The following is an 11,341-nucleotide window of genomic DNA, read 5'->3' as shown; positions in this document are numbered from 1 at the left end:
TCCGGCAGGGTGCCGGAACGAGACTCCTGTCCCCCGGATCTTGGCTTCGCGATGGCGGCGGCTCCGGAAGGTTTCGTGGTTTTCGTCGAACGCCCCGAGGTTTTTAGGTCGGGGGCTTTATATAGGCGGAGAGGCGGCGCAGGAGGGCTTCGGGGGGCCCACACCCTAGGGGGCGCCCCCCTTGGCCGCGCCGGGGTGTGGTGTGGTGGCCCTGCCCCCTTCTCTCGGCGGTTCTCGTGTGTTCTGGATGCTTCCGGGTAAAATAGGAACCGGGGCGTTGATTTCGTCCGATTCCGAGAATATTTCGTTACTAGGATTTCTGAAACCAAAAACAGCAGAAAACAGGAACTGGCACTTCGGCATCTTGTTAATAGGTTAGTTCCAGAAAATGCACGAATATGACATAAAGTGTGCATATAACATGTACATAACATCAATAATGTGGCATGGAACACAAGAAATTATCGATACGTTAGAGACGTATCATCCGGCTCGGGCCCAAAGCAGCCGGCGCCACCATCCCGGCTGGACGAAGTCCGGGCGAAGCTGAGCTCCCCGCTCACCGCAGGCGGCGATCTACCGCCATCGAGGCGGACCTGGAGGCGCACCGCCAGCTCCTCCTCGGGCAGGCCGAAGAGCTGGCCACTGCCAAGCGCCAGCTGGAAATCAGCCGGCGCGAGTACAACCGCGCTCACGGCTTCACGCCAGGCGGCGACAACCCCAGCCGAGCCGGCCAGATTCGCCGGCGAGGAGGCAGCCTAGCCGCCGAAATCGACCGCGATGGCGCGGAAGCGCCGGCTCCGTCCGTGGAGCTGCCTGTGTATAACACCCCCGACAAGAACATGCTCGCAGCCGAAGCCGCTGCAGAAGAGCTGAACCTCCTCGAAGGAGAAGAGCCGCGCCGCCAAACAAAGCGGGTAGCTGAGCTGTGCCACGCCGCAGCCGAACAGGCAAGGGACCCCAGGTACGCCATTGCTCCCAGAGCTCCTCACGCTCGTGGTGCCGCAGGCAACAGCAGGGACGCCCCCATTGTCACGGCCGAGTCCTCCTCGCCTGCACCAAGCCGCCGAGACTCCCGCGCCACCCCCGCAGGCTCTAGCCGGACGAGCCGGCTGGACAGCGGCAACAGCGGCCGCAGCCGGCCTCCACCAAGCCGGAACCAGGAGCAAGACTCCGAGCAGTCGGCGCACAGACGCCAATACCGGCCGGCTCCAGAAGCAAGCGGCGCTCGCCAGCCGGCACACTCCCGGCTGGGCCCGCGCATCGAGCCGGCTGACGCCCGAGACCGCCTCGACCGGCTGGTTGAATCCCGCATCGCGGAAGAGGAGGGGCCAGCCGGCCCAAAGTGCTTCGGGCCCCGCATCGCCAACGAGCCCATGATCGACGGCTTCCAACTCCCGCGCGACACCCCCAAGTGAGACGGCACTGCCAAGCCGGAGGACTGGCTGCTGGACTACTCCACCGCAGTCGGCATCGCCAGGGGCAACAAGCGCTGGGCGGTACGCTACTCCCCCCTGATGTTGGTCGGCTCCGCCCGCACCTGGCTCAACAACCTGCCAGCTGGCAGCATTAACGGTTGGCTGGACTTCGAAGAAGCCTTCATCAGCAACTTCACCGGCACCTACTGCCGGCCGGGTCGCCCCCAGCAACTGGAAATGTGCAAGCATGGCCCGGACGAGACGGATCGCGCGTACCTGACGCGCTGGTGCGAGATGCGCAACTCTTGCGAGGGTGTGCACGAGATCCAAGCCATCAGGTTCTTCATGGGAGGCTATCGGCCCAACACCATGATGTGGCACAAGCTGCGCCGCAGCGAACCCAAGACCATGGCGGCCCTGATGGCCATCGCGGACAAGTACGCGCTGGCTGATGAAGCCGGCAAAGCGCCGGCTGAAGCATCGCCGGCTCCGTCCAGATGGGACCACCACAAGCCGGCCGAGAACAAGCCGGCCGAGGGCGCCTCTCATGGCAGCCGGCGGGACAACTACCGCGGCAAGCGGCACAGTGACCAGCCGGACCGCCGGTACGGTTCCGCCCATGTGGCAGCCGTGTCGGACCATGCGGCGGCTGGCGGCAGCCGGCGCCAGAAGCAAGACCGGCCCTGGAAGCCGAAGTTCACCTTCGAGCAAATGCTCGACTCGCCGTGCAAGTACCACAGCGGCAAGAAACCGTCCAACCATACCACCCGCGACTGCCACTTCATGAAGCGGCTGACAAGCGGCGAACCGCTTCCACCTCCACCCCTGCCTCCTCCAGCCGGCAGGCCGGGTGGCCAAGCCGGCGCAGAGAACGCCAACCTCAAGCACCACGAGGCTAACCAAGTGCATCATGGCCGCTACCTGGCCAAGGATGCCACCTACATCATCTTCACCTCCGAGCCTGAGGACAAGACGAGCCAGCAGAGCCGTTCCCTCGAGGTCAACGCGGTCATACCGCCGGTCCCCAAGTACCTAAACTGGTCAGAGCAGGCCATCACATTCGATCGCCGCGACACACCGGCTGTCCTGCCGAAGCCGGGCAGCTACGCCATGGTCCTCGACCCCACCATCGGCACAACCCGGCGCAGCGTGCGCTTCTCGCGTGTCCTCATCGACGGGGGCAGCAGCATCAACATCCTCTACCGCGACACCGCCCGCAAGCTGGGCATCCAGGAGGCCGAGTTGCGCCCCACCCCCACCATCTTCCATGGCATCGTGCCAGGCCACTGCTGCCAGCCGATCGGCCGGATCACGCTGGAGGTGATGTTCGGGAAGCCGGATCACTTCCGCACCGAGAAGATCGAGTTCGAGGTGGTGGACCTCGTCAATCCCTACCACGCGCTCCTAGGCAGGCCGGCCCTGACCAAGTTCATGGCGGTGCCCCACTATGGGTACCTGAAGATGAAGCTGCCTGGCCCAAAAGGGGTCATCACCGTAGCCGGCGACTACCGCCGCTCCATGGATTGCGCCACGCAGAGCTCCAAGATGGCCCAGACGCTGGTCATCGCCACTGAGAAGCAGCTCATCCACGACGCTGTCGCCTTGGCCAAGGCCGCGCAGTCGGACATGCCGGCTGTAGGCAACCCGGCTGGGACGACTCACTTCCAGCCGGCCAACAACACCAAGAAGATCCTGCTCGACCCAGCGCAGCCGGACAAGTACGTCACCATCGGTGCCAGCTTGAGCAGCATATAGGAAAGCGAGCTCACCAGCTTCCTCCGTGAGAATCAGGACATCTTCGCATGGTCTCCAAGGGACATGCCGGGTGTGTCGAGGGAGTTGGCTGAGCACCACCTCCACGTCAGGCCAGAGGCCAAGCCGGTGAAGCAACCCCTCCGCCACTTCGCCGAAGAAAGAAGGAAGGCCATCGGTGAAGAAATCGCCCGGCTGCTCGCAGCCGGCTTCATCATGGAAGTACTACACCCGGACTGGTTGGCGAACCCGGTCCTAGTCCTGAAGAAGAATGGCTCCTGGCGCATGTGTATCGACTACACCAGCCTAAACAAGGTGTGCCCAAAGGATCCCTTCCCCCTGCCGCGCATAGATCAAGTCATAGACTCGACTGCCGGCTGTGAACTGTTGTCTTTCCTAGACGCCTATTCAGGCTACCACCAGATTCCTTTGAATCCGGATGATCAAATAAAGACTTCGTTCATCACCCCGTATGGGGCTTATTGCTATACGACTATGCCGTTCGGCTTGAAAAATGCAGGCGCCACCTACCAAAGGTGCATGCAAAAATGTTTGCAGGATCAAATCGGCAGAGATGTTCACGCATATGTGGACGATGTCGTTGTAAAAACCAAGGAGACGCATACCCTCCTTGACGATCTGAGAGAAACCTTCACCAATCTGCGAAGATTCCGGATGAAACTCAACCCGGCCAAGTGCACGTTCGGCGTGCCAGCCGGCCAACTCCTAGGCTACCTCGTCTCTCAGCGAGGGATTGAAGCCAACCCGGAGAAGATCAGTGCCCTCGAGAAGATGGAACTGCCGCAGTGCCTCAAGGACGTCCGGAAGTTCACCGGTTGCCCGGCCTCCTTGAGCCGCTTCGTCGATCGGCCGGGGAGAAGGCACCGCCCCCGTACCGATTCGCTGAAGAAATCGGACAAATTCGTCTGGTCACCACAGGCGGATGAAGCCTTCCGTGACTTAAAGCGCGTGCTCTCAACCGCGCCCATCCTCGCATCGCCGGCTTCAATGGAGCCGATGTTGTTATACATCGCTGCCACCAATCATGTGGTTAGCGTCGTCCTGGTGGTGGAGCGCAAAGAAGCCTGCAAGGAGCAGTCGGTTCAGCGCCCAGTCTACTACCTCAGCGAGGTGCTTTCCCAGTCGAAGCAAAACTACCCCCACTACCAGAAGGTCACCTACGGCGTGTACATGGCGGCCAAGAAGCTCAAGCACTACTTCCAGGAGCACCCCATCAAGGTGGTGGCCACGGCACCCTTGGCGGAAATCATTTGTAGCAAAGACGCCAATGGCCGGGTTGCCAAGTGGGCCCTGGAACTGGCGGCTCATACCATCCTCTACGAGCCACGCACGGCCATCAAGTTGCAGATCCTCGCGGACTTCTTCGTCGACTGGGCCGAGATGCAATACCTGCCGCCTGTGCCTGACTCCACACACTGGAAGCTGCACTTCGACGGCTCGAAGATGCAAAACGGCTTGGGAGCCGGCATCATCGTCACCTCTCCCAAGGGAGACCGGCCGGACTACGTCCTACAGATCCACTTCGCCGCATCCAACAATGTGGCGGAGTACGAGGCGCTCATTCATGGGCTGAAGCTGGCCAAGGAGATAGGCGTGCCTCGCATCCTTTGCTTCGGCGACTCCGACTTGGTTATACAGCAAGCATCCGGCGATTGGGACGCGAAGGACGCCAACATGGCCTCATACCGCTTCCACGTCCAGCAGCTGTTCGGCTTCTTCGATGGTTGTGGATTCCATCATGTGCCGCGAGCAAACAACGAGGCGGCCGACGCATTGTCCAAGATAGGCTCAACCCGGCAAGCAATTCCGCCGGGTGTTGCCTTGGCGCATCTGCGGAAGCCGTCCATCATACCGTCACCGGACTCGGATTCCATATTCGTGCCGGCTGACCCGGGGGCTCCTCAGCCGAACCCGGGGGCTTCGTCGCCCAAGTCGGGGGCTTCTCAGCTAAACCAGCCGGTTCCACAGCCGAACCCGGGGGCTTCTCAGTCCAACCCGGGGGCTTCTCAGCCGAACTCGGGGGCTTCTCAGCCGAACCCGCCGGCTTCACAGCCGAACCCGGCGACCATGCAGTCGAACCCGGAAGCTCCGAAGATGGAGGCTCTGATGGTCGGCGTATTTGAAATAAAATGCGTACCATCATGGGCACAAGAATTCCTCTCCTACCTCACCGATGGTGTGCTGCCCCATGACAGGGTTTAAGCTAGGCAGATTGAGAGAAGGGCCAAGGCCTATACCATCATCAACCACGAGCTGTACAAACGCAGCGTAAGTGGGGTGCTCCAGCGGTGCGTCGAGCCAGCTGAAGGGATTGAACTCCTACGGGAAATCCATCAGGGAGAGTGCGGCCACCACGCCTCCTCCAGAGCCATAGTGGGCAAAGCCTTCCGGCACGGTTTTTACTGGCCGACTGCGCTCAGAGACGCAGAAGAACTGGTGAAGAAGTGAAATGGCTGCCAGCGCTTGATACGTCCATTTTGCATCACTATTTTATATCATAATTTACTGTTATTCATTGATATATTTCATATTTAGAGATGATACTTATGTTATTTCACCTATTTTGCATGTTTCATGATTATTGGAGAATCGCTCACCGGAGTCAGGATTCTGCTGGAAAAAGCACCGTCAGAATGCAATATTTCAGAAGATCAACAATTGACGGCAATTACACTGAAGATCTTATTTTTCCAGAAGACGAAGCCAGCCAAAAGGAGGGACCGAGGAGGGCCACCATGGGCCCCCATAGGCCGGCACGGGCCCTGCCCTGGCCGCGCCGCCTGGTGGGGAGGGGGCCCACAGCCCCCTTCGGCCGCCTCTCTTTCGCGTACTTCCTCGCCCCGAAAACCTAAGCTCCAGGGGATAATCGCGAAGAGTCACAGCCGCCTCTGCGGGGGCGGAAAACACCAGAGAGAAAAGAGCTCTCCGGCAGGCTGAAATCTGCCGGGGAAATTCCCTCCCGGAGGGGGAAATCGACGCCATCGTCACCGTCATCGAGCTGGACATCATTGGGATCATCATCACCATCATCTCCATCATCATCACCGCCATCTCCACCGCTGCACCTCGTCACCGCTGTAACATCTAGGGTTGAATCTTGATTGTTTGGTAGGGGAAACTCTCCCGGTATTGATTACTCCTTGTTATTGATGCTATTGAGTGAAACCATTGAACCAAGGTTTATGTTCAGATTGTTATTCATCATCATATCACCTCTGATCATGTTCCATATGATGTCTCGTGAGTAGTTCGTTTAGTTCTTGAGTAGGTGAAGTCTAAATGTTAGTAGTGAATTATGTTGGGTAATATTCAATGGTTTGATATTTAAGTTGTGGTGTTATTCTTGTAGTGGTGTCATGTGAACGTCGACTACATGATACTTCACCTTTATGGGCCTAGGGGAATACATCTTGTATTCGTTTGCTAATTGCGGGGTTGCCGGAGTGACGAAACCTCGAACCCCGTTGGTATATCGATGCGGGAGGGATAGCAGGATCTCGGAGTTTAAGGCTGTGGTTAGATTTATCTTAATTACTTTCTTGTATTTGCGGATGCTTGCAAGGGGTATAATCACAAGTATGTATTAGTCCTAGGAAGGGCGGTGCATTAGCATAGGTTCACCCACACAACACTTATCAAAACAATGAAGATTAATTAGCTATATGAAGCGAAAGCACTATACTAAATTCTCGTGTGTCCTCAAGAACGTTTGGTCATTATAAGTAAACAAACCGGCTTGTCCTTTGTGCTAAAAAGGATTGGGCCACTTGCTGCAATTATTACTCTCGCATTTTACTTACTTGTACTTTATTCATCTGCTATATCAAAACCCCCTGAATACTTGTCTGTGAGCATTTACAGTGAATCCTTCATCGAAACTGCTTGTCAACACCTTCTGCTCCTCGTTGGGTTCGACACTCTTATTTATCGAAAGTACTCGCGATACACCCCCTATACTTGTGGGTCATCAAGACTATTTTCACGGCGCCGTTGCTGGGGAGTGAAGCGCGATTGGTAAGTGGAATTGGTAAGGGAAACCTTTACTGTACGTGCTGATTTTATTTCTGCCTGCTGCTATAATTCATTATGGAGAGGTCTTCTCTTGAATTCCTCTTTGGAAAATCTATTACTACTGCAAAGGTAGTGGATGAGGCGCCAGGTGAGAAAGAGGTTCCATACAAAATACCTATGAAAATTATTGAACGAGTTGTGGATACCGCTATGAAGGGGATGGAACTGTCCATCCTGGAGATCATTTACTGTTTTTACATGAATTATGCGGGTTATTCAAATGTGCAGGTATTGCTATGGATGAAGTTAGGAAGAAACTATTCTCTATATCGCTATCTGGTAAAGCAGCGCATTGGTATAAATTGTCTGAAGAATAGGGATTCTCTTGATTGGGAGGACATTGTGCCTTTATTTTATTCTAAATTCTATCCTCCAAGTGAAATTCACAAAGATCGGAACCGCATATATAATTTCTGGCCTCATGATGGAGAGAGTATTGCCCAAGCATGGGGGAGATTGAAGTCGTTAATGCTCAAATGCCCCATTCATGAGCTTCCTGGTAATATTATCATTGATAATTTCTATGCAAGACTTGTCTTTTCAAGATAAGACCTTGCTGGATACTTCTTGTTCCGGATCATTTACACGCAACAAAGAAGAGTTTTAAAGGGACCTTCTTGATCGGATCCGGGAGAATACCGAAGGATGGGAGAACGACAAAGATAGAGAGTCGGTATAAACTATGATTATAAATGCATTGAAGTTTTTATGGATACTGATAAATTTCGTATTATGAGTGCTACTTATGGTCTTGATTCTCAAGTCGTTGCAAATTTTTATAAAGCTTTTGCCTCTCACTTTGAATTGCCTAGGAAGAATTTTGATAAGTATCATGAACCTTATAAGATAAAACTGATTCATCTATAAATAAATGTGTTGTAATTGAACCTGTTGATCATATTCTTCCTGAAGCTTATATTGAAAAAACTCCTTTCCCTGCTAAAATGAAGGAGTATTCTGTTATAACTAGTGCAGTTAATAAAAGTGCAAAGAAACCTATAGAACCCGAAGAACAAATAAAGGTTGAACCTGCTATTGCAATAGTTAAAGATCTTGTGACTGAAAATGTAGAAGATGGTCATATTATTTTCTCGTGAAGATGCTTCTAATATTGTTTCGCATCCTAATAAGTCTAGGAAAGCCAGTGTTCCTATGCTCTCGTTAGAATTGGTGATCATTGTTATTATGGTTTATGCGACATTGGTGCAAGTATTAGTGCCATTCCTTATGAGCTTTATACAGAGATCATGCATGAAATTGGTTCTTGTGAACTTGAAGATATTGATGTGGTTATTCGGCTAGCTAATATAGAAACTCTCTCCTATTGGTATTGTTCGAGATGTGGAAGTTCTATGTGGTAAGATTAAATATCCTGCTGACTTTTTGGTACTTGGTTCTGCTGCTAGTAAGTCTTGTCCTATTATTTTTGGTAGACCTTTCCTAAATACTTGTGGAGCTGTTATAGATTGCAAGAAGGAAAAAATTGTGACTAAATTTGCTGGTGAATCTTATGAGTTTAATTTCTCTAAATTTGCCAAAACTCCTTATAAAGCTGATTTGCCTAATAATGATTTTAGAGTTGAACAATGAGCGTCTATTGCTCTTGCTCCTAATAATCCTTTGCAGCAACATTTGGAGGATAGTGAGAGTGAAGTCTTTAGGGAAGAAAGGAATGAGCTTGATGAAATTTTCCTTCGTCAACCTATTCTTAAACATGACTTGTTGGTTGAAGATTTAGGTACAACACCACCACCAAAGGAAGATCCTGTTTTTGATTTAAAACCGTTGCCTGATAATCTTAAGTATGCTCATATTGATGATAAGAAAATATATCATGTTATTATTAGTTCTAAGCTTTCATATTTTGAGGAAGAAAGGTTATTGGAAATATTGAAGAAACACCGAGGAGCTATTGGCTACACTCTCGATGACTTGAAGGGGATTTCTCCCTCTATTTGCCAACATGCTATCAACATGGAAGATGATGCAAAGCCTGTTGTTGAACATCAACGTCGTCTAATTCCTAAGATGAAGGATGTGGTAAGGAATGAGGTATTAAAACTTCTTGAAGCTGGTATTATATATCCTATTGCTGATAGTAGATGGGTTAGTCATGTGCATTGTGTTCCTAAGAAAGGAGGAATGACTCGTTATGCCTAATGATAATGATGAGCTCATCCCTCAAAGAGTAGTTGTAGGGTATAGAATGTGCATTGATTATCGAAAAGTTAATAAAGTTACTAAGAAAGATCATTACCCTTTACCCTTTATTGATCAAATGTTAGAAAGGTTGTCTAAAAATACTTATTTTTGCTTTCTTGATGGTTATCCTGGGTTTTCACAAATTGCTGTTAAAACTAAAGATCAAGAGAAGACCACTTTCACTTGTCCCTATGGAACTTATGCTTCTAGGTGTATGCCTTTTGGTTTATGTAATGCTCCTGCTACTTTTCAAAGATGCATGTCTGCTATTTTTCATGGCTTTTGTGAGAATATTGTAGAGGTATTCATGGATGATTTTTCTGTCTATGGAAATTCTTTTGATAATTGCTTGCGAAACCTTGATAAAGTTTTGCAGAGATGTGAAGAAACTAACCTTGTTCTTAATTGGGAGAAATGCCACTTTATGGTTAATGAAGGAATTGTATTGGGACATAAAATTTCCGAGAGAGGTATTGAAGTTGATAGAGCTAAAGTTGAAGCAATTGAGAAGATGCCCTATCCTAGGGATGTTAAAGGTATTCGTAGTGTTCTTGGTCATGCTGGGTTTTATAGGAGATTTATTAAAGACTTCTCCAAGATTTCAAAGCCTCTTACTAATCTTCTTCAAAAAGATGTACCTTTTGTTTTTGATGATGATTGTAAGGAAGCTTTTGAAACTCTAAAGAAAGCCTTGACAACTGCTCCTGTAGTTGAACCTCCTGATTGGAATTTACCTTTTGAAATTATGTGTGATGCTAGTAATTTTGCTGTAGGCGCTGTCCTTGGATAGCGAGTAGATAAAAAATTGAATGTTATTCATTATGCTAGCAAAACTCTTGATGCTGCTCAAAGAAATTATGCTACAACTGAAAAAGAATTATTAGCTGTAGTATTTGCTTGTGACAAGTCTAGATCTTATATCGTTGATTCAAAAGTTACAATTCATACTGATCATGCTGCAATTAGATACCTTATGCAAAAGAAAGATGCTAAGCCAAGGCTTATTAGATGGGTGCTTCTTTTGCAAGAATTTGATTTACATATTATAGATAGGAAAGGTGCTGATAATCCCGTTGTCGATAACTTATCTAGATTGGAAAATATTGCTTATGATCATGTTCCTGTTAATGATAGTTTTCCAAATGAACAATTGGCTGTAATAAAGGTGAGATCGCGAGATAGTCCTTGGTACGCTGATTATGCTAACTTTATTGTTCCCAAGTACTTGCCTCCAACCTTTTCAGCTCAGCAAAGGAGGAAATTCTTTTATGACTTGAGGCATTATTTTTGGGATGACCCACACTTATATAAAGAAGGAGTGGATGGTATTCTGCGAAGATGTGTTCCCGAATATGAACAACAAGAGATATTTAGTAAGTGTCATGGTAGTGTTTATGGAGGACATCACGCCGGAGATAGAACTACGCAAAAGGTTCTACAATCAGGTTTCTATTGGCCAACTCTCTTCAAAGATGCAAGAAATGCCTATGAATTATACTCTTGTTATTGAACCATTCGATTGTTGGGGATTTGACTTCATGGGTCCTTTCCCTTCTTCAGAAGGTAACACTCATATACTTGTTGCTATTGATTATGTTACTAAATGGGTGGAAGCCTGATACGTCTCAAACGTATCTATAATTTCTTATGTTCCATGCTACTTTTATGATGATACTCACATGTTTTATACACATTATATGTCATTATTATGCGTTTTCCGGAACTAACCTATTGACGAGATGCCGAAGGGCCAGTTGCTGTTTTCTGCTGTTTTTGATTTCAGAAATCCTAGTAAGGAAATATTCTCGGAATCGGACGAAATCAATGCCCAACATCTTAGAATTCCACGAAGCTTCCAGAACACCCGAGAGCCAGCA

The sequence above is a fragment of the Lolium rigidum genome, chromosome 7 (genome assembly GCF_022539505.1).
Source record: "Lolium rigidum isolate FL_2022 chromosome 7, APGP_CSIRO_Lrig_0.1, whole genome shotgun sequence".
NCBI classification, from domain to species: domain Eukaryota; kingdom Viridiplantae; phylum Streptophyta; class Magnoliopsida; order Poales; family Poaceae; genus Lolium; species Lolium rigidum.
The sequence above is the reverse complement of the archived record's forward strand: the minus strand, read 5'-3'. Positions refer to the sequence as shown.